The sequence below is a fragment of the Sminthopsis crassicaudata genome, chromosome 2 (genome assembly GCF_048593235.1).
Source record: "Sminthopsis crassicaudata isolate SCR6 chromosome 2, ASM4859323v1, whole genome shotgun sequence".
NCBI classification, from domain to species: domain Eukaryota; kingdom Metazoa; phylum Chordata; class Mammalia; order Dasyuromorphia; family Dasyuridae; genus Sminthopsis; species Sminthopsis crassicaudata.
The window spans coordinates 18,633,652-18,653,030 of NC_133618.1; positions in this window are offsets into that span (position 1 = coordinate 18,633,652).

The window sequence follows — 19,379 nt, forward strand, 5'->3', positions numbered from 1 at the left end:
GGCCACTACTCCTTTACGTCCAGAAGCCCAAGAATCTCATTTTAAATATCAGGCTGCTTGAGCTGTACATTTACAATTTGGAATAACAAGAGAGGAAGCTAGGAGCACAGTAAAAGCCTGTACAGCTTCATTCTTTTCCACGCTCCTACACTCCCTTAAGAGAAGAACACTTGTGGTTTGAGACCTAATGAAATCTGGCAAATGTATGTGACCCATTATAAATCTTTTGGTCATCTATCTTTTATCCATGTTGTGGTAGACACTTTTACAGGATTCACTTTTGCAATACCAGCAACAACAAAAAAACAGCCTGAGTGGTCACTGAATTCCTTATCCAAGCATTTGCAATTATGAGTGTGTCACAACTGGACACTGCATATACTTCTAAACATTTTGCACCCTTTTGTGCACATTGTAAGATTTTACACACCACTGGCATACCTTTTAATCCTCAAGGACAGGCAATAGTAGGGAGGAGAAACAGAGACATTAAGACTCTCCTCCAAAAACAAAAGAAAGGGGGAGCCACAGGTAAACCTAGAGAACTTCTAAATATAGCTTTTTATACTATTAGCTTCTTGATTTTTGACAAAGATGCACTGGCTCCAGCAGGCAAGTTTTATAACCCACCAGAAGAGTTGTGTCCAGTGCAAGCAGCTCCACTATCTTTAGATAATCACCAGGCGATGTGGAGAGACCCAGAAAGTGGTAAATGGAAGAGACCATATAGGTTAACTGCTTGGGGGAGAGAGTTTGCTTGTATCTCTACAGATGGAGAAGGAATCAGACGGGTGCCAACAAGCCGTATTCTCCTTGTCCATCAGAGAGTGACGGAGCAAACCTTTGAAACGAAGGAGAAGACCCAAGAAACATTGGGTGGTTCCATTGCTGACTGTGCCCACCACTGAAAGAACCTGGCAATTATGGTGTCTGACTCATGGACATCAAAAATTGTTGGACTTCAAAATCCCCAGGAATCATTGGATTCTCTGAGACATGATAAGACTATTGTAGGACTTCTAAATCCTCAGGAATCATTGGATTCTCTGAGACATGATAAAACTGTTGTAGGACTTCAAAATCCATAGGAATCATTGGATTCCCTAACACATAAAAATATTTTTGCAGGACTTCAAAAACTTCTGAGGATCATTGGATTCCCTGACATGTGAAGCAATGGACAAATGATTGGTTTTGGACTATCTCTTTGCTGCTGAAGGAGGCATATGTGTGATTGTTGTTTACATACTCTCCTTCTAGGACTTCTGGAAATCTTTTACAAGACCATGTTGATTCATATTGTTTGTTATATCAATACTTGCATATACAATTCATGTTTGTTACACCACATTGAGCCTGCACTGGCTGTGGGGGAGTCATCACTAATAGCCTATGCATTATTGCTATGTGCTTGTGTAATACCTCCCATGCTAATTTTTCCAGTTTATTGTTTTCCTTTTAATCTTGACTGCATTGATTTTGTTTGTATAAAAACTTTTTTAACTGAATATAATCAAAATTATCCATTTTGCATTCAATAATGTACTCAAGTTCTTCATTGATCACAAATTCCTTCCTCCTCCATAGATCTGAGAGGTAAACTCTTCTTTGTTTTTCTAATTTGTTTATAATATCGCTCTTTATGTGTAAATCATGAACCCATTTAGATCTTATCTTGGTATAGGGTTTTAGGTGTGAATCAATGCTTGGTTTATGCCATACCAATATCCAATTTTCCCAGCAGTTTTTGTCAAATAATGAGTGCTTATTCCAAAAGCTGGGATCTTTGGGTTTGTTAAACATTAGAGTACTATAGTCATTGACTATTTTATCATGTGATCCTAAGCTATTCCATTAATCAACTATTCTATTTCTTTTTTTTTTTAATAATTATAACTTTTTTTTGACAGTACATATGCATGGGTAATTTTTTACAATATTATCTCTTGCACTTACTTCTGTTCAGATTTTTTCCCTTCCTCCCCCAACCCCCTCCCCCAGATGGCAGGCAGTCTTATACATTCAACTATTCTATTTCTTAGACAGTACCAAACAGCTTTTTTTTTTCTGAGACAATAATTGAGGTTAAGTGACTTACCCAGGATCACACATCAAGGAAGTGTTAAGTGTCTGAGAACACATTTGAACTCAGGTCCTCCTGACTTCAGGGCTGATGCTCTATCCACTGCATCACCTAGCTGCCCCTGAACCAGTTTTGATGACCACTGCTTTATAATATAGTTTTAGATCTGGGACAGCTAGGCCACCATCATTTGCATTTTTAAAAATTAATTCCCTCAAAATTCTTGACTTTTTCTTTTTCCAGGTGAATTTTGTAATTATTTTTCCTAGCTCTGTGAAGTCATTTCTTGGGAGTTTGATTGGCATGGCACTTAATAAGTAGATTAATTTATGTAGTATTATCATTTTTATTATATTAACTCAGCCTATCCATGAGCACAATTTTTCTAGTTAATTAGATCTGATTTATTTGTGTAGAAAGTGTTTTGTAATTGTCTTCATATAGTTCTTGACTTTGCCTTGGCAGGTAGATTCCCAAATATTTTATATTATATACTTTATATTATCTATTTTATATTATCTAAAATTCCATTTTAAACAGAATTTCTCTTTGTATCTCTTGCTGCTGGACTTTGTTGGTAATATATAAAAATGCTGGTAATATATGTGGAGTTTGTTTTTATCCTGCAACTTTGCTAGAGTTTGTGAATTGGTTCTAGTGGTTTTTTAGTTGATCTCTTGGATTCTCTAAGTATACCATCATATAATTTGCAAAGAACGATAATTTGGTTTCCTCATTACCTATTCTAATTCCTTTAATCTCTTTTTCTTTTCTTATTGCCAAAACTAACATTTCTAATATGATACTGAATAGTAGTGGTGATAGGCAACTTTGTCTCACCCCTGATCTTATTCAGAATGGTTCTAATTTATCTTCATTATATCTGATGCTTGCTATTAGTTTTAAATAGATGTTATTGATCACTTTAAGGAAAACCTCATTTATTCCTCTACTCTATAGTGCAGAAACAAAGGATTTTCAAGTGTTAGTGATGAAAAGACCAGAACTAAATAGAAATTACAGAACTTTGGAGAAGCATAAGTAGGTAACCAAGAAAGTGATATCACAAGGAACTTAATAAGATTTATTTGTTCATATTCCTTTGAAGGAGGAGGATACTTGGAACTTATTAGGATGTTTTCATTTTTCTGGCAGTTAGAAAGAGAATATATAGGGACAGAGGTCATAGGTGTGAGTTGAATAAGAAAGGATAATATCTTTTTCAAAAAATTATGAAATTAAGGTGTGGGAAAGGAATGTACCAGGAGAAAAAGAAAGGGATAAGTGGAATGGTGCAAATTATCTTCCATAAAAAAGAGGCAATACAAAGCTTATGCAGTGGAAGGGAAGAGGAGGAGGAAAGAGGGAGTGAGTGAATCTTATTCTCATCACAATTGGCTCAAATAGGAAATAACATACATACTCAATTGGGGTATAGAAATATATCTTACCCTGCAGGAAAATAAGAGGGAAATGGGATATTGAAAGAGGGAGAGAGTGCTAAAAAAGAGGGCATATTGAGGGAAGAAGTAATCCAGGAGCAAGAAACTTTTGAGGAGAAATAGGGTGAAAGGAGAGAGAAAATAAATGGGAGAAAATACAATTAGTAATAATAATTGTAAAAAAAAATTAAAGCATGGTTCTCTGATGGAATATTATTATTCTCTGGAAAATGATGATCAAGATGTTCTTAGGGCAAAAAGAACCTGGAAAGTCCTCCATGAACAAAGTGAAATATATTATATACATAGTAATAGAAATGTTCTGGGATGACCAGCTGCAAATGACTTTGTAATTCTTAGTAGTGTAATCCTCCACAACTACTCTGAAAGACTTATGATGAAAAATCCTAATCATATTCAAGGAAGGAACTGATTGAGTCTGAATATAGATCACAACATTCTCTATTACTATATCATCTACCTCTTTATTTTATCTTAATTTTATTGAGAATTTTTATTTTAATTAGGGTGATCTAAGATCTAAATGATGCTGTCTATATTTAAGAAAGAAATGAATTATTGGTCATTAGATACTGTCTATTTTACAGAATAAACCTCTTTCCAAACAGCTTTATTTTGACATGTCACAGATGTACTTTCTTTAGCTTTTCCAGGCATTATGCCATTACAACAAAGGTGATGACATTAACATATCAAGCCTTCAAAAATCATATTCTTGATCAAACATTTAAAATCTACAATTGGGAAATAATCTCAGTTGTAATCTTGATTACTTTGAAGTTAAATATGTCTTCTTTACTATTGGTTAGAGTGATATCAACTGTTTACTGTATCTGTAGTCAGAGAGGGTGGAGTTCAAAAAGCATTGAACTTTGAACAAGAAGGCTTAAGTCCAACATGAGAAATGTCTTCAATTATTTAAAGAGCTATAAAATGAGAAAGGGATTGATTTGTTCAGGCCAAATGCAAATATTTCAACTTCAAAAAGAATGTTTACAATGAGAAATATTTAGGTTTAATATGAGAACAATTTCTACTTTTTTATATCAAAACTATTCTAAAATTAAAGAAAAAAGAGGTGGTGGGCTCTCCATGCATTTCAGCAAGGGATTGATGATTACTTATTGGAGATGTTGCAGAGAAAAAGTCTTATGTAAGTATGTGTTGAAGTAGATGGACACAAAGTTCCATTTTAACTCTAAATTTCTGTGATTCTAAATTATTAACTCTGGGATTGTGGAAAAGTCATTTAATGCTTTAAAGCAGATTCTTTCATGCATTCCCTTCCTAAGATCAAAGAATCCTAGCATCATAGATTTAGAACTAGAAAAGAATTTAAAACCTATCTAGTGCAAATCCTTCATTTTACAGATATGGAAACTGAATCAGACAAGTTGAATAGTTTTTTTCAGAGTTACACAACTATTAAATGTCAAAAATGGGATTTGAACACAGAATTTCTAGGCCCATATCTCTTTACTCTATACACCATGCCATTCTGCCCTATATTTCCCTTGTAATTCAAATCCTTCTACATTGTTAAATTAATCATAGGAGATTCACCCAATATTCTGAAGGCTTACTGTTTAAGCATGGTAAGGACATCAGTGGGAAAAGACTGTTCACCATTGTCCTCTCTTGCAACATGACTACCCCATCTTCTTGTCACACTATTCTCCTTTGCATTCTCTATTTCACTTCTACATAATTCTTAATTTGCAACGTATTACACATTGCTCACATCTATCTTACTGTTGCTTATAAGTGAGCCTCAAATTTGCTTCAGAAACTTTAGTACTCCATGATTTACTGTCATGCATCATAGGAACTCATAAAATCTTCAAATACATCCTTTAAATATAAAGCTCTATTTAAATAGATCACTCTACAATGGTTTGGTGGGCGCACATCACTGAAGGGTTTGAAAAAATTCTGAACTTGAGAGCAAAATAGAACTTCCTAATTATTAGAGTTATCAAGAATAGAATAAAGTCTTAGGAAGTAGTCCCACACCTTCTTTCCTAGAGGTATTCAGACAAAATGCTGGGTGACCATTTTGGTAGCTATATTGAGGAAAGGATTTTTTTTGACACATGATTTGGACTATATGTTTTCTATGCTCTCTTATAATAGTAAACTCTTAATTCCATTATTCATCCATCATACAGTAACTCTATTGCTGAGGCATTCAAGGAATATGATGGATTGGTTATGGTTTAACCTTATAAATTTCTCATCAGTGCTTGTTCATTTGCTGATGTTTCCAGTTCTGATGTATATAATATATGAAATAGAGTTGATTTTGCTATAAAATGACATACTTGCATCTGTGGTTAAACCCAATAGCAAGGAGTTAAAAACTATAAAGTCAAGAAGTATGCCCCCAAGATTTCAACGAGACTTGTTCTCAGCAATAGTTATAGCAAGGAAAAGTATTAGCTATCCCTTTTTCAACATCACAGTTCCTCAAAGTGGGAAATGACCTAAATGGATGTCCCATTCTATTCAGATTTGAAAAGAGATCTCTCCCACATCCCTGTCATGTTGTTATTGGTTTTTGCTCAGGTTCTTCTAGTGAAAAGAAATCTATTATCTCCCCATGCATTTAGCCTATTCTCTGTGATATCACCAATGTTTTTTTTTTTTTTATTTGGGTGGGTTTCTTTCCTGACTTTCAGCCACATATTGCTCTTGATTCTGCTTCTGGGATCTTTAATGTGGAATTGGAAGGGGGCTTTGAAGATCAAACCCAACCCCTGGCCTGTTTTTTTAAGCTATGTGGAAGCTAATCCTCATAAGAATTCAATAACCTCCCCAAGTCTTCCCAGGTAGTAATTAACCAAATCAAGATTTAAACCTGGATCCTTTGATTCTAAATTCAGTGACTTTTATCCCCCTTTCATGCTATCTCTAACGTCCAAGAGACAGATATCAATATTATACTATGCTCATCTTTATGGTTCAAAAGAAGCAAAACATTCACAAAATCTGAAGTGTAAGAAAGAAAGTCGCATAAAAACAAGCTTCCTATGAGGGGAAATATGAACATCTTCAATCACCCTTCTCTTCTTTCTGCCTCCAACCTTTTGCATCATTTTATTTGGTTCCACACAGTATCCATTAACCTGGTTAGGATGAGATGTTCCACTCTGAAGACAGGTGTTATGAAACTTCAAAATAATGAAGGTTTTCCCAGTGTCTGAGTCCTTCCCTGTTGGTAAATTAGGCCCCAAGGAAACTATACTCTTTTCATGTGCATTGGTGCCAGTCAGTCTACTGCACAGTAATGACCTTGTTCCTCAGGAGGAATACTGACTCTGGGGGGCAGAGCCTAGTCATTTGTAGATCTGCTGACATTCCAAATAAACCATGTCATCACCAAGTACATCATGAAACGGAGGTGGGAACAAACAAATTTGGATGAGGTTTCTGTTTCAAATAAAGCAAAATGAGTTTTAGAGATGTTGAAAAGCAATGTTGAACAAACTTCCACTGTCCCAGAAATTAGAAATTTTAAAGCTGGAACAAAACTTCAAGGATCTCTAGTCTAGACTTCTTAATCTACAAATGAAGAAACTGAGAATCAGAGTGGAAATAACTTGCCCAAAATCACATAAGTAGAAAGTGGAAGAGTATTTGAATCCCAAACTAGTGCTATTTCTGTTGCTTAATTATGATGACATTTGTTATTCTAAAGCTTGACAGAAATGTCACATTATTTTGTTTTCTTTTGTTCTTCAACCAGCTCAAACTTGGTCATCCCAAAGACAGCTTATTTTCTAAAAGGAAAAATCATCTCAAATAGAATATGTAAAATGATTTGTCACATGGAATAATGAATAATAAACTGACTAATAGTTGGGTTACAAAACCTTCAACCAATTTATCCAAGAGGTCAATTTCAGGTACAGGCAAAATACTGAGAGAAAAAATAATTATCCAATCTTTCCCATAGCTTCATTTCAAACTACAATCAAAGGTCAGCCCGGCCATTGTTAACACCAAAGAATCATACATTTCCAAGTTGCTCACTTGATTAGAACTTTGAATGATTCCCCATTGCCTATAAATTCCTTCATTTTGCTTTTAAAACCCTTTATAAGCTTTTCACAAGAGGCTACCACTTTATTTGCCAGATAAATTCCTCCATTTTGCTTTTAAAGCCCTTCATAAGCCTTCATAAGAGTATAGTTTCATCTTGTAAAAGCAAGATGGCTCCCACTTTATTTGCCAGATTTATTACATGTTCTTGTCATGTACTCTCTATCCCAACTAAAAAGATCTCTTGCTACTTCTTGTACATGGCATTCAATCTCCCAGGTGTTCATTGCTCAGGCAGCCCCAGATGTATAAGATGCAATAGCTCCTCATTTCCACTTCTTGGAATCTCTAATTTCCTTCAAACCATTATCTTTCAGGTCACCTTTTCTATGGGCCTTTCCTGATTCACTATGCTAATGCTCTCCCCATCACACACGAACTATTTTGTCTATATTTTCTCCCTACTTGCATGGACATATATTGTTTCTGAAATGGAATGAAATATCCTTGAGGAAAGGATAGCTTCCTTTTTGTTTTCATTATGTCAATGCCTGACATAATAAATGCTTAATAAATTTTCATTGGATTGGAATGGCTTGAATCAAATTAAATCAACTTGAATTGAAGGAAATGAATTAAAAATGAAAAGAGCATGAGCTTAATGTACCCTGTCACAACTTACTTCTAGACAGAAATTTTTCAATTGTGCTTAGAGATCCCCTGCCTCTATATCCTGCATTACTCTGATGCTATAAATAATGAGCAAAGTTGATAGATTATTTGGTATAAAGGGGAAAGAGGCCTGTATCCAAAATCATGGGACCTGAGCTGCCATCCCATCTATCTTACACAATCTGGGGTACTTTGTTCATATGGCAGATATTCTGCTTCCATTTTCTCATAAGCAGAATGAACCTGATACTCCCTATCTACCAGGACAATAAGGATGGAAGTATTGAGTAAACTTAGGAGAGCTACAAAAAAGAGAGGATTTGTGCTAACCACATATAAATTCTTATTTTTATTTTTATTCTATTCTTATTACTATTCTTAGTATTTTCAACTTATAGCTTTCTGGCTTCAGGGAGAAAATGTATAATGGAGTCAAATAGACTTGGATTTAAATACTACCTCCAATACTCCTATCTGAATAGCCATGGCCAAGTGACAACCTCTCTGAGACTCAACTTCCCTGGTTGTAAAATTTGAACTGTATCATTACCAACAATGATAATATTTGAAAGATCTGCTTGGAGTCAGAAAGATGTGGATATAAGCACTAGTTCTAACTCACAATGGCTGTATGACCATGAGAAACAACAATAACAATAGTACTACTAATTATAAAGATTTATATAATACTTACTCTTTAGTAGGCACCATGATAAATATTTTATATTTTATTTGATATTTGCAGATCAAATGTAGTTTTATTATCCCCATTTTACAGATGAGGAAACTGAGACAAACATGAGTCAAGTGACTTGTTCAGGGTCATATATCTAGTAAGTGTGTGATGACACATTTGACCACAAGTCTTGACTCTGTCCACTATAGTACTCCCTAGCTGCCAAATCATATAACCTTTCACAGTCCCAGGACAACTTGCCAAGTCTATAAATTGCTAATCAAAATCAAAATTTGGGCTCGTGTTAATAAAAAGAAAGGAAACAAGCATTTCTTAAGCATTTACTGTATACAAGGTACTACATGGTAAGTGCTGGAGATATAAAAAGAGATAAAAGACACCTTCTGTCCTCAAGGAGTTTATATTCCAGAGGAAAAAAAATTCCTAAAAAAAAAAAAAGCTGGAAAAGAGGAGGAGGATGGGAAATTGACGCTAAAGGTCCCTAGCCCAGAACATATGATTTTGAAGTCCAAAAGTCAAGAACAGGGATGTGAAGGAGAACAGAAACTGGTGTGGGCTCTTCCAACAAATGGAGCCCAAAGGATGAACTCATCTATAAAAGAAGGAGGCAAGGTAGGGAAGGCAGTGGGGTGGTTAAATATTCCAGGGTGAGGAGGCCCCAGATGCTGAGGTAAGTACCAATTTGACAGAAGCAATGGCTTAGACAGAAAAAGAGAAATAGAGATCTTTCTCATCAGAAGTTTCCTACATGAAAGAAATCAGTGACTCAGATGACCACAGTGACCACCACTGCCAGTTCAGATACGAGATAGCATGGGTGAAGAGATAGAGAGTGGATGTTGACGTAGACACCAGAAGATGATGGTAGGTAACAAAAGTTGGGGTTTGGTCATGTGAAGAATAGTCATCCTTTTTGGTAAAAGGTAGATTTATTTAGGGAAGAGGTCCAGACAAAATGAAGGGACACAATAGACACCAGGAATAGTAAATATGAAATAGAATGGGAGAGCACAGAAAGACAAGTTCCTCACAGTTACTCAGTAACTAATCATAAGGGAGCAGCCTATGAGATTGGAGTGTGTCCTTAGCAGGCAAGCTAAATCTTGAGAGAGACTTAGCCCCTGAAAATAGTTAGCTGTAAGGAAGAAAAGTTGGATTGAGAACATAGTGGAGTTAGAACATATACCATGTGGCATGGGGGGGGCAGGTTAAAGAAAAAGACATCATGAGGCAGAGGGCTGTGGTGGATGAACCAAAGGAGTCCATAAGTAGATTTTATAGTGAAATTTTAATCTCAGGGCCATGACTGCAACATGGCTAGATGAGACTGCCCAAGACCCCTACAGAAGCCCCAAGGGTTTGATGTAAAATTCAAGTTATGAATGAACTCTCCAGAGGGAGGCATCATGGAGCTAAACTGATTCCCTTCAGTGTTTTTTTCTTTCTTGCCTCAGGGATCTTCATTTCCTCTGCCTAAAACCTCATCAGATGTCATGGAATTAGAAAAGGTCAAGTCTCACTTATAACACATACTAGCTACATGAATGGAAGCAAGTCACTCAACCATTTAAGTTACTTCTTAGGTCACCAGGTGCCTCTGTATGACTATAAGTTTTAGATGAGTCACTCTTCTGTATCTATGGAGGGACTACAAACTTGGAGCTGCCTTCATACCAATCAAATTATAAAAGACAAGATTGTAAAATATGATTTGTTCTATATAATGTAAAAATGAAAAAAATACATATCTGGTGGTTGTATTTTTTTTGTTCCCCTTCTTCCTTCTTTCTACCTTTATAATAAAATAAGCAATAGGAGCACAATTGAGCATATACTTCCTAGAAGGAATAATAATTAGAATACTGATAAGAAAAATGAAATCTTGCACAACAGAAAACTATTTTCAGTATCGCCACTCAAATAAAAATGTGCTTGTGTTTGCCAAGGGGTCATAGGCAGGTAGCTTCATTAGCAATCACACTCTGGAGTCTCTAAATGTCAAATTATAATTGGCATTTAAGAAAATTGCTGCAGGATACAAGAGCCCATGTATTTTAAAATGCCAGTTGGTATTTTTAGTCATTATTGCACTCCTCCTCTACAGAGGACCAATGCCCAATTAGACATCGATTAATAGCCTAAATATGTTTAATGCACTAAGCAGGGTGTCTTTAGGCATTTCAATTTTGATCAATTAAAGGTGATGAGTTTCACCTCTTCAGAGTTTCAATCTCAGTCTTTGCTTTAATCATTAGGGTTTATTTGACTAAAATGTAGTAAGTGCTTCTTAAAACATAATAATTCGATAGTGGGATGGATCTGTGTTCTCAGCAGTTTCCTCTCCACTTGTACAGCTCACATACTAGCTTCATGTAACTCTTGTCTAAGTCTTTCCACAATCCTTCAAAGAAAGTCTGCCCAAATTATCTCTCTGGATCATTTAAACCTTCTTTGGTCCTCAGCATGTATATTCACTATCCCCTAGTCAAGCAACATAACAACTCTTCTTTTCTGATCGCAAATTTGCTTAATATATATTACAACAATTAACTACAAGTCACTAAGAGTAATTTGCTACTTTCCTCTTATTCTGATCATGCGTTTCTTCAATTGCCTTTGGATCAGAGACAATTTTTGCTCTGCACAGGTTGTGGTTTTCCATGCTATATAGAGCCACAGAGAATAACCATCGGATTAATTATTTGGAAAAAAATGGATCATTGTTTCAGAGATCAGATTTATAGAATGATTTTAAGCTCTATAAAAATCTCCCAGATGTGATTAAGCTCACTAGGTATAAAGGTTTTTATTTAAGTCAATCAAGAAATGTGCATTTATTAAATACCTACTGGTGCAAAGTTTTAGATAACTACAGATAAAAATGAAAGTTTCTTTCAACAATCAACAAATATTTATGAAATGCTTACTAAGTATCTAGTATCTGTACCAGATATCTGTGTCAGGTGCTGAAGATACAAACTAAAGTGAAAGTATCCTCGCCCTCTTAAGTGTTCTTTCAGTCACATCTGACTCAGCATGATCCCCTTTGAGGTTTTCTTGGCAAAGATTATCCAGATCATTTTATAGATGAAAAACTGAGTCAAACAGAGTTAAGTGATTTGCCTAGGATCACACAACTAGTCAATGAAGCCACATTTGCACTCAGGAAAATGAATCTTCCTGGTTCCAAGTTTAGTTCTCTATTCAATGTGCCACCAAGCTACCCTGTCCTCTGGGTACTTACCTTCCAGTGGGGAAGATAACATGTGTGAATATATATATATATATATATATATATATATATATATATATATATATATATATATATATATATATATATATATATATATATATATATATATATATATGTATACACATATATATACATACATACACATATATGTATATATATGTATACATATATGCATATATATGTATATATACACACATATTTATGTAAATATATAGACATATATTTAAATATATTCATACATATTTATATGGATGAACATCTATGCACATATATAACACAAATATGGGATAACTTTTCATTGATAGAAGAAGAAATAACAGCTGAAGAATAGGAGGGTCTTATAAAACATGGTCCTAAAGAGCCTAGAGTGAACCTACAGTATTCTTTTATTTTTTTTTAATTATACCTTTTTTATTTATCAGATATATGCATGGGTAATTTTACAGCATTGACAATTGCCAAACCTTTTGTTCCAATTCTCCCCCCCCCTTCAGTCACCTCTCTCCCACATGGCAGGTTGACCAATACATGTTAAATATGTTAAAGTATAAATTAAATACAATATATGTATACCTGTCAAAACAGTTTTTTTTTGCCAAAAAGAATCAGACTTTGAAATAGTGTACAATTAGCCTGGGAAGAAAATCAGAAATGCAGGCAGACAAAATTAGAGGGATTGGGAATTCTCTGTAGTGGTTCATAGTCATCTCCCAGAGTTCTTTCCTTGGGTGTAGCTGGTTCAGTGCATTACTGCTCTATTGGAACTGATTTGGTTCATCTCATTGTTGAAAAGGGCCACATCCATCAGAATTGATCATCATATAGTATTGTTGTTGAAGTATACAATGACCTCCTAATCCTGCTCATTTCACTCAGCATCAGTTCATGTCAGTCTCTCCAGGCCTCTCTGAAATCATCCTGTTGGTCATTTCTTACAGAACAATAATATTCCATAATATTCATATACCACAATTTATTCAACCAATCTCCACTTGATGGGCATCCACTCAGTTTCCAGTTTCTGGCCACTACAAAGAGGGCTGCCACAAACATTCTTGCACATACAGGTCCCTTTCCCTTCTTTAAGATCTCTTCGGGATATAAGCCCAGTGGTAAAAGTGCTGGGTCAAAAGGTATGCCTAGAGTATTCTTATGAAGGAAACTTGGGATTTGGAGAGATGAAGATAAAGAAGGTAATAATTAACAATTGGCAAAAGACTTGGCTACACTTTTGGGATAAATCCTTACAAATGTTTTAATTAGAATCTGAGATCTAGGACAATTGAGTTATTAAAAATAAGTCACCAGATCATTTTAAATAGCCTTGTTTAGGGCAGAAGAGTCTCTCCTTATCTGAGGTAGTTTGATGGTAATGTGATGATGATGAAGAAGGAAAAACTAATTTTATGTGATATTGAAATAAATTTTATGTTATATGACAGAGTGGCACTTTCATGTATGATCCCTTCCTTAAATTCAACAATATATATGGAAATATTCATTTTATTTATAATTTGCTACATTCATAAATAAAAAAAAACTTTAAATCAAAATACAAATAGGATTACAAAGAGCTAACAATGAGATGATTGAGACCAATTCCAATGATCTTGTGATGAAGATAGCCATCTACATCAAGAGAGAGGACTATGAGAATTGAGGGTGGATAATAATATAACATTCTCTTTCTTTTTGTTGACGTTCACTTGCATTTTGTTTTGTTACTCATTTTCTTTCCTTCCTTGATCTGATTTTTCTTATGCAGCAAGATAATTGTATAAATATTTACATATATCGGATTTAATATATAATTTAACATATATAACATATATTGCACTACATGTAGGGGAAGAGGTGGGGGGAAGGAGGGGAAATCTGGAACACAAGGCTATGCAAGGGTCAATGTTTAAAAATTATCCTTGCACATGTTTTGAAAATTAAAATGCTTCCAAAATTTTTTAAAAAATAATCTATGCATAAGTTTTTAAAATAAAAAGCTTTAATGATTTAAAAAAGAAATTCAATGAGTTTTAACACATTTATCTTATTCAATCCTTTAAAAAGACCTGAAAAGTAGATACAATGGGTTGTTATCCCATGTTTATGCATATAGATGTCCATCCATATATTGTTATTCTCACATTAAAGATGAAGGAACTGAACCTTAGAGTTGTATATATACCTTGTCCATCATCACATGGCTGGCAAATGTCAGAATCAGACTGAAATCTCTGCTGACTCCAAGCCCAGATATCAAATAAAAGCAAGAAGATCCCAAACTTCTCAACATTTTTTTTCTGAAGGAGTACTGATATTGGATCTTCTTCTCTGATTATAAAGTCAAGATAGATAGAAAGCCAAGGAAGATCTTACTATGATAGAAGAGCATGATTATGTGGGAAGCTATGCTCAGAAATTAGTGTTTCATGTTTTCATGTCTCTGGAGACAAATTTATTCATTGAACTGTGATGAAATCTGCCTGAGAATTTAGACACGCAGAATTGCATTGACTCTGTCATGCACGAAGGAGCATCTGTGTATTTTTGGCCAAAACATATTCTCTTGAGAATGGCTGTGGGAGAAGTCATGAGATCCTGATGAATATAATGTTAACTTACACTTAAGTATGCAAAACTTTGTTACTATTTTAATATATATATATATATATATATATATATATATATATATATATGTGTGTGTGTGTGTGTGTGTGTATATACATACATACATATATGTGCATATATATGTATATACATATATATGTGTGTATATATATATATATATATATATATATATATATATATATATATATATATATATATATATATAGTACAACTTTATAAATATCTAAGCCATTTGAGCTGTACAATATTCAGGGTACATTGACAACATCACAAACCAGGTAGAAAGCCTTAAAACTTATGCATTTGTCCTTTAATTGCATATTTTAGAACTGCACGGCAAAGAAAAGTTGCTGATTCATTCACTATGAAGTACCTCAAACATGAAATTGGGTACTTTCTTCTGAATCATAGAACCATTGTTAAATGGACTGCAAATGAAACTTATTGATTGCCTCAAAAATCAAACAGAATGAAATATAGAGAAAATGAGATGTTTATCTTTTTATTTCTCTATGTATGGAACAAGAAAAGATGTGGATTACCACATGGAATAAAGAGGCCTGGCCAGATTAAACCATGATGATTGGAGTAAAAATAACCTTAAATTCAGAATCAAAAGACCTGAGTTTGAGCATGAGCTCTGAAACTTATTAAGATTTTGATCTTGAAAAAGGCTTTTGATCTTGAGGAAATCTTTTGATTCTTATTTCCTGATTTAGTAAATAAAGCATGGGAAGAAATTAGTAGTTTTCAACCGGTAGACTTTGAGACTATAGAGTCTTGGAAGACCATTGAGTTTTTATTTAATAACTCAAGATTTTAAAAAGTGGATTCTGTTCACTTTATTAAAAAATCCTTCTTAAACAGTGGTGTCCAGAATTGAACATAATACTCTACATGTGATCTGCCTAGGGCAAAGGACAGAAGGCCTACCACCTCCCAGTCTCTCGCAGATAGGTTCCTCTTAATCAAGTCCAAAATCACATTTTTTTGGCTGCCAGAATCTACTATTAATTCATGCAGATTTGCCAGTCAATCTAAAACTCAAAATATTTTTCAGACAAATCACAGCTCAATAAATCTCTACTGTACTTCTATGAAGTTGAGAGATTGCTTGCTTTTTAAAAAACTCATATAAGACTAAATGTTTAGATCCAAAAGTTCCATCATATGTTTGTGTTCAGTTTAAAATTTTAGTCTGTTGAGATCTTTTTGGATCTTGACTTTATCATTTCAAGTCACAAAATCAACAAATTTGAGATTCAGAGAAGATCTCAGAGGCCATCTAGTCCAATCCATACATGAAAAGAATCTCATCACTATGACATATATTATGTGTGCTCACCTCACCTCTGCTTGGAGACCTCCAAGGAAAGAAACATCATTCCCCAAACCATTCTAGGTAGTACATTCCACACTTGGATAGCTCAAATTATGAAGCAATTTTTGTAGACATTTAGTCTAAATTTGTCTCTTTGATACTTGTACCCATTGCTCTGAATTCTGCTTCTTGGAGCCAAAAAGAAGTCTCAATCTTTTTTAGATGGCAGTGCTTGAAGTACTTAGACAGCTCTCAACATGCTACATCCTACCTTATCCCCGTTGAAAATCTCTTCTTCAAGCTAAATTTCCCAATTTGCTTCAAATGGTCTTCCTAGGTCAATTATTTTCAGAGCCTCCATCATTCTCCACTAAGTCTTCAAAAGTCTTCAAAAACGTGTTGCCCATAACTGAACACAGGTCTAGTCACACATCTAGCTCACAACAAGAGTTCCTTCTCTGTATTTTTGCTTTGGTTAGGTATCCTTGACATCCTTACCTTCTTTAGAAACATTTTTATTTCTTTATTTATTTCCTTGGCTCATGAGGTAATAGAGCCCAAACAAGATCCTCCTGTCATTAATGAGGAAAAGAGCTATAAAAATGTTGACATCTTTTCCATTCTTGCTTTGTTTTTATTCTTTCCTGTTTCTTAACAAATGGTCATGGTTTGGCTTCTTTCATACTCTTCTTCTACCCCTTTTTGCTTCTTTGTGGGAAAACACAGTTTATGACCTTTCTCCATCTTTATTGTTTTTTTGCAAATAAATTTATATTGTGAAAGAGACTTGCCTTTGACTAACATGTATTTGCTGTCCAAGGCAGTTTCTGGCTTCTTTGGTTGCTTCATTGTCGAAATATCTTTTCATCCATTAAATTTATTTTGAAAATTGAGATTATGTTAATTTATCACCTTTGTCAGCTACTATCCCTACTGATTTTTTTAGCTGCAAAATAACATGATATGATGATGATGTTTAAAAAGAGCACTATTTTTATGAGCACCTGGATTTCTATCTAAATGACCATTGTTTTTCAGTTGTTGTGTTGGAAGTATCTTTCATCTAGAAGTAAGATTAAATGTCTATTGAGGTCCTTTCTAACTGTGAACTTCTTTTATTCTGTAATTCAATGCTTCTTGATGGGCAACTAGGTGACAAAGCAGAGAACATTGGCCCTGGAGTCAGGAGGACCTGAATTCAACCCAATTCAATCCAACTTCAGTCACTTATTAGCTATTTGACCAAGTTACTTAACACTACTTTTCTTAGTTCTTTATATGTAAAATGAGCTACAGAAAAATATGGTGAACTACTGAAATATCTTTGCCAAGAAAGTCCTAAATGAGAACATAAAACATCACAACAACATGCACTGTTTTAATGATTATAAGTTGGAGAATCCCACCCCATCCCACCTCCCAAGTCTAATTTTCTGCATTCATAAAATAACAATAATAATTCCTTTACAAAATATCTATGAGGGAAATGATTTATACTTTTATCTTAGGGGAGATATTTTATACAAAACTTTACAGGTTGAGATCGGTTAAATTTTATAAAGGCATGATTCCTTTGAATTCACTTTATTTTAAAAAGTGGGCAGGGAAAAGGAGAAAATATTGTCCAGCCCTTTGAATGTGAAATGAGAAGGGAAAGTCATAGGTTCACTGGATCAGATCAACTCGTGGTGCAACATTTGAAAACCACAGAGAACCTGAATGGCTGTTGAAGAGAATGGAGGATCTTCGAGGTACAACCACATAGTTTGTAAGGGGCCTTTAAATGGGTGCCACAGTGCATCAGGAGATTGAGGCCCGGAAGTAATTTCTGTGGATATTAGGACTGCCCTTGGGCGGGATCCTGGCCATATTGAGATAGCTTCATAATGGGTGACTCTCTCGCTGATTGGCTGTGTGTGTGACCTCACAGACCCTATGTAAGCCCACTGCTGGCAGCAGTCGCTCTCTTTAACCTGGCGTTCTTCACCTGGGATTCCTAGCCTGGGTGGCCAAGCCAAGATGGATAGCCAAAAGAGGTAAGGGTTTTGCTAGTGAACACATGGGTCTTCTGACCAGGTGTTCACTCGGGAACCAACAAGTCAGGGCATCAGTCAGGGCATTATGTGAGTAGGTATAATAAAGGCTTTTAAGATTACACGTGGCTGTTCTTGAGTGCGCTACCGGTTATTAAACTATAGATTCAAGAGATTGTGGCCAGAGACCTTTGAAGGCCTCAGAGGAGGCGAGCCAGGTAGAGTTCACACTGCAAAGGACAGTGGTCAAAGGTACTCTGGTGGGTCTAGGACAGACTAGTAATTGTAACTGCAAGGAGAGCACGTTACAATAGTTCATTTTAGAACTGGAATATAGATGTGCACATGCTCACTATATGAGACTTAAACAAGTTATTTATTGCTCAGTGACTGAGACCTCCCAATACTCAAATGAGAAAAATATCAGAACAAAATACCTTTAGAGGGATGGTTTCAGAAGGAATTATCATGTTTTTAAAATATCAACTGTTGAGAAATACTAATTCATTAAAAGCATATTCTTCTTGATTGTACAATGGATTTTTAAATATGTAGGTATAGACATTTACCTGTCTATACCTACATATTTAAAAATCCATTGTACAATCAAGAAGAATTTACCTGCCTGAGCAATGAGAATTTTTGCATCCTAAGATTAAAAGTGACATGGAATCTTAGAGAATATCTAACCCTAATCATTCATTTTGTAAATTGGAAACTAAATCCCAAAGAGTCTGAGGAACTTGCACAAGATCACCCACAAATTAAGGCTCTAATTGAGAGATGGGTGGGTATAGCTTATTCAAAAGAAAAAGTGTAGGTAAAGGGGCAGAATAATTCTGTACATTACAAAGGTATACTCGTGAGAAAATCTGGGAGTCAGGCCAGGAAATAATGGCACAGAACCTTCTGGTAAAGTTTAAGGGATGGATAAGCAGAAGTGATTTTATCATGAGTATAATCTACAGACTGTCTGGCCAGAATGAGGATGGGATGAGGAAATTGGGTTACGAGGACTTCAATTATGAGGACAAGTGTAAGTTCTCTCTCTGCCAAAGGCAGAATATGAAGTAATGTTTGATTTGCCTTAATGATAAATTTATCCTTCAAACAGAGAAGAACCAAGCAGAAAATCTGTTCTGAATCTGCCTCATGAGCAATAAGGAGCCGTTTGTTGGGATAAATATAATG